Consider the following 6,000-nt stretch of genomic DNA (forward strand, 5'->3'; position numbering starts at 1 on the left):
ATGAGATTTTCACTCACATGATTTCCGCTAATATGGGTCATGGAGAGTCTCTTACCGTGCACCTACAAAAGATGCAAAGGTATGTCGACCGCCTTCGCAAGTTAAATGTTGACTTTGGGGAAGACTTGGCGATCGACATGGTGCTTCATTCTTTGCCTCCAAGCTACAATCAATTTAGGATGACCTACCACATGAACAAAGAGGAGGTTACCCTAAGCAAACTCCAAGGTCTCTTGAGGGTCGTTGAGAGCAACTTCAAGGACAAGTCTGCTGCACCAACTCCCAATCCACCCGCTGCTCCTGTCTTGGCTATTGGACAAGGAAAGGGAAAGAAGAGGAAGGCTTCGTCTAAGAACTATCGCAAGGTTAAAGCCCGAGATGGTGCCTCTTCTAGTGGGACCAAATTTGATCCTACTAAGCCCTGCCCTAACCCGAAGGAGGCAGAGTGCCACTACTGCCACAAGATAGGACATTGGAAGAGAAGCTGCCCAGAGTACCTGCAAGCCATCAAGGAAGGAAAGATCAAGCCGTCTTTCGCAGGTACATACACAATTAAATCTAACGATTCTAATCATGCTATTTCTTGGGTTCTTGATACCGGTTGTGGTTATCACATTTGCTCTAATGTGCAGGGACTAAGAAGAAGTAGGGATGTGGAGCAAGGAAGGATCAATCTAATCATGGGGAACAAAAGATCGTCGCCTGTGACCAAGATTGGAGTGTATTATTTAGTGCTTAGGAATAGTTTATGTTTAGATTTGAACAATTGTTGCTATTCGCCAGAAATGGCTAGAAACATCGTTTCATTTCATGGTTTGTTTAGACAAGGTTTTAGATTTTCTTTTAATAATGAGAATGGTTCTATTTTAGCTTATCTAAATGGTGTCTTTTATTTTGAAGCTATACCATGTAATGGAATATATGAAACTGTTATGATTGTTGATAACTTAGGAAATGATGTTTTGAACATAGATTCTTCCAATAGTATGGATAGATCATCTTTGTGGCATTGTCGTCTTGGACATGTCAACAAGAAACGCATAGCCCAACTCCAAAAGGATGGAGTGTTGGAGTCATTCGACCTTAGGGAAGATGACACGTGCGAGTCTTGTTTACTTGGAAAGATGACTAAGTCACCCTTCACAAGTACGTGTGAGAGGGGTGAGGGCCTATTGGACCTAATACATACCGATGTATGTGGACCGTTTAGATCAACCACGAAGGATGGGAACCGCTTCTACGTGACTTTTACCGATGACTATAGTAGATATGGATATATCAATTTAATCAAGCAAAAGTCAGAAACTTTTGAAAAGTTCAAAGAGTTCAAGAATGAAGTAGAGAATCAATTGGGCAGGAAAATCAAGATGCTTCGATCCGATCGAGGAGGAGAGTACCTAAGTCTTGAATTCCACGATTATCTCAAGGAGTGTGGAATAGTTTCACAATTGACGCCACCTAGGACACCACAATTGAATGGTGTGGAAGAAAGGCGTAATCGAACCCTATTGGATATGGTTCGCTCTATGATGAGTCGTGCTTCACTATCAATCTCTTTTTGGGGGTATGCCTTAGAGACTGCTACCCATATCCTTAACCGAGTCCCTACAAAGAAGGTTGCCAAAACACCCCACGAGATGTGGACAGGGAAAGCTCCCTCGTTAGCACATATCAAGGTTTGGGGTTGTGAGGCTTTCGTAAGACGAGATACTCACGACAAGCTCGAACCTCGAAGTGAGCGATGTATTTTCATCGGCTACCCGCAGAAATCCTTTGGATATCTCTTCTATAGACCGAAGGACAATGTTGTATTTGTTGCGAGGAGAGGAGTTTTCCGAGAGCGAGAACTCATAGGCCAAGGAGACAGTGGGAAGCAAATCGAGCTTGAAGAGATTCAAGAATCGATAGATGAAGGAACCTCTACCACTGGCACTCAACCCGAGGAGGAAACTCCGGTTGAACCGATTGACGAGTCCTTACCTCTTAGACGTTCCGATAGAGTTAGAGTTCAACCCCAATTTTATGGTTTTCATATTACTACCGAAGGGGACACGTATATTAGTGATGGTACACTAATAAACCTTGATGAACCTAATAGCTATAAGGAAGCCATGGCAAGCCTGGAGTCTGTGAAATGGAAAGAGGCAATGGATAGCGAGATCCAATCCATGTATGATAACCAAGTTTGGAATTTGGTTGATAATGTGCCCAGACGTAAGACCGTTGGGTGCAAATGGATCTTCAAGAAAAAGACCGACGTGGATGGAAACGTACACACATATAAAGCACGATTGGTCGCGAAGGGCTTTACTCAAACTCCCGGAGTTGACTATGATGAGACCTTCTCACCAGTTGCGAAGATAAAATCTATTAGACTGATGCTAGCGATTGCCGCATTTCATGATTATGAGATTTGGCAAATGGATGTCAAGACCGCTTTCCTTAACGGAAAGTTGGCTGAGGATGTTTACATGGATTAGCCAGAGGTGTTTGTGGATCCGAAGCATCCGAATAGAGTGTGTAAGCTTGAGAAGTTCATTTATGGACTTAAGCAAGCATCTCGCAGATGGAATCTTTGCTTCAATGAGAAAGTCAAAGAGTTTGGATTTGTACGAAGCGAAGATGAATCGTGTGTATATGTCAAAGCCAGTGGGAGTATAGTAAGCTTCCTCGTTCTATATGTCGATGACATATTGCTCATAGGAAACGACATTCCGACTCTGCAGGAGGTTAAGTACTGGCTCGGGAAGTGTTTCGCTATTAAGGACCTCGGAGAGGCTTCTTACATTTTGGGAATAAGGATAGTAAGAGAGAGAAGTAAGAGACTAATAGGACTTAGTCAGAACACTTACTTAGAGAAAGTACTGAAACGTTTTAGTATGGAAAACTCGAAGAAGGGAGAATTACCGATACGAAGTAATGCCAAGTTGAGTAAGACTCAAAGTCCGAGTACCGAAGCTGAGATAGCAGAAATGAGCCGAGTACCATACGCTTCCGCAGTTGGCTCAATCATGTACGCTATGACTTGTACTCGCCCTGATGTAGCCTTTGCTTTGAGCATGGTTAGTAGATATCAAGGGAACCCTGGCAGAGCCCATTGGATTGCGGTGAAGAATATCCTTAAGTACCTTCGGAGGACGAAGAAATGGTTCTTAGTCCTCGGAGGGAGTGATGACTTGAAGGTGCAAGGGTAGAGTGACGCCAGCTTTCAGACCGACAGGGACAACTACCGTTCGCAGTCAGGCTGGGTCTTTACCCTGAATGGAGGAGCAGTGACATGGAAAATCCAAACAGGAAACCGTAGCTGATTCAACGTGCGAATCAGAGTACATTGCAGCGAGCGAAGCGTCCAAGGAGGCAATATGGCTGAAGAACTTCATTGGTGATCTTGGAGTCATACCTGCCATAAAGGAGCCCATGGAGATTTTCTGTGATAATGAAGGAGCGGTTGCCTTGACCAAGGAACCGAGGGATCATGGTAGATCTGGACATATCGACAGAAATACCACTTTATTAGACATCGTGTAGAAGAAGGACAACTCGTAGTGAAGAGGATATCATCAGAAGATAACCCAGCAGATCCGCTTACGAAGGGACTGAGTAGGGTTAAGCACTTGCAGCATGCTAGGAGTATTGGGCTGAAGGATGATATTAGCATAGATTAGATAGATAGTAGTAGAAACGTGTAATAGATAAATGTAATTAACATTTGGTGATTAAATAAAGGAGTTTTATTTATAAGTAATGTTACTGTCCTATGTTAATTGTTTAACTATTGTTTCATTTTGCTTGTTTTGACTTCCAGAATAATTGAGTTTATTAAGAATAACTGAATTATTCAAATTGTCCACAATCGTTCATATGTTGGAAGTAGATATGAATGAAGATTGTCGTGAATTGGTGCGTAGATTGTCTAAATGGTATTAGACATAGCAAAAAGATTGTTGCGACGTTCATGCATGCTTATGAACTGGTTTTGAGCATTGGAACAAACCCCCGCTTGCTGGAATCACCTTATGGAATATGATATAAAAGGGTGATCGCAAGACGATAATATCATATAGTCTTAAAACCTAGATATATGGTTTGTTATTTGTTAATTGGTTGTACATTGATAATGTGAAAACGCATCAGTAACTCGGTGTTATAAAACGTATTGTTGTGTATAGTTGATTAATGAATAAGTAAATGCATATAAGTCGAAGTTTATCTATAACTTTTATCCTAAGAAGGTAAAAGCGATATCTCGGCCGCTTGATGATTTGATTTGACTTATGTGTCGGGCCCAGTCAGAACTAAATTGATGTGTTCGATTAAGTTCTATGTCAAATAAATCAGAGATCGAGAAACCTAAATGCTAGACTAATCATTCCATAGAATTGTCAGCATGATATCTAACAGAGGACTGTACGATCCCTTATCTAAAGGACAGGATTGATTAGATCAGAGTTTGACAGCGTCTTTGAGAGCTATGATTGCAAATCGAATTGTACTTGTGCATATAGTTACTAGACTTATCCAAGTGGGAGACTGTTGGAATAGTGTCTAAGGCTGCAACTATATTAGGCAAGTATTTGACCCGATTGTGCATGGTCTTTTTGGGTTGCCTTCACCATAGCAACTTGATAGGATGATTTATTATGAGAGAATAAATATTATTAATATATTAAGAGAATAATATAAGGAATAATAATATTGGTATTTGATTAATATAAGTCATAAATTAATTAGTATTAATTTGGTGACTTAAAGAGATTAATTAAATAAGAGGGTATAAACAGTCAATTGTTTGATAGTTACACTTTAGACTGTAAATCCTTAAGAGATAGGGATTGGACGGATTCTAGAGCTTTGGATAACTCAAAATCGTCCAAGGCTTATTTATGGTAAGGATTTGGATTGCTTTAAGGAAAGGATTATCCAACTAGGGTTTAAGGTGAAACCCTTAAGGAGTCTACAAGTATAAATAGACCCCATGGCATAGGGAAATTGGCACCTCTTAAGAAGAAAGAAATCCTGGCCGATTTCCTCCTCCTCTCCTCTCTCTCAAATCATCTTCATTGTTATTTGGTGTTTGTAAGCCATTAGAGGAGTGACAATTGTGACTCTAGAGCTCCAAGACAACAAGATCAAAACAAGAGATTCAAAGGTAAACTTCTAGATCTGATTTTGTATTGTTTTATACCTAATTAGTCATTAGAAGTCTTGGATTCAAAGCATGTTTAATTAGAAAACCTAGATCCAAGCATTAGGGTTTTGCATGCGCACATAGGAAAGTTCTTATGGCTAAAACCCATCACAACCATGTTTGCAATCATGGTTGGCCATCAAAAATGGCTTATAAAAGCCCTAAATCTCCCCAAAAAGGGATCTAACAAATGAAAGAGCAAGTGTAACGCAGTGAAAATTTCAACCAATTTAAACTTTTTAAAAACAACCCAATTTCATTAAATCATAGTGAAAAGGTTTTCAATACATTTATTATCAGAGTATTCCCAGAACCATATCATAAAACATAAACATGAGGAGCGGTACGATCACGCCTTTGACTTAACACGGTCTCCTGAAGTAGCTGAAACATTAAACCACAGCTGTAAGCCTGAAAGCTTAGTGAGATACCCTCAAAATACCAACCACTTATACCATACAACCAACATATCATATCATAAACAGAACAACCATGCGCTTCGGGTCTACTGTGTGACTGGTCCGCTGCACCGAGCCTTCAGTCCACCTGGTCCACCCTCCGAGTCCAACCATATACATCGAGTCTACAATGTGATTGGTCCGCCTGCACCGGGCCTTCAATCCACCTGGTCCAATCTCTGAGTCTACAGTATGACTGGTCCGCCCGCACCGGGCCTTCAGTCAGCCTGGTCCACTCTCTGAGCCTCGGCACGTCTGGTCTGCCCTCTTGGGGCCTATAGTCTATCCGGACCGCTCGCTGGGCCTTCGGGATAACCGGTCCGCCCTGGGTATGTTGGCCTACAACACAAAGCA

Source organism: Lactuca sativa, chromosome 1, assembly GCF_002870075.4.
Source record: "Lactuca sativa cultivar Salinas chromosome 1, Lsat_Salinas_v11, whole genome shotgun sequence".
Lineage (NCBI taxonomy): Eukaryota > Viridiplantae > Streptophyta > Magnoliopsida > Asterales > Asteraceae > Lactuca > Lactuca sativa.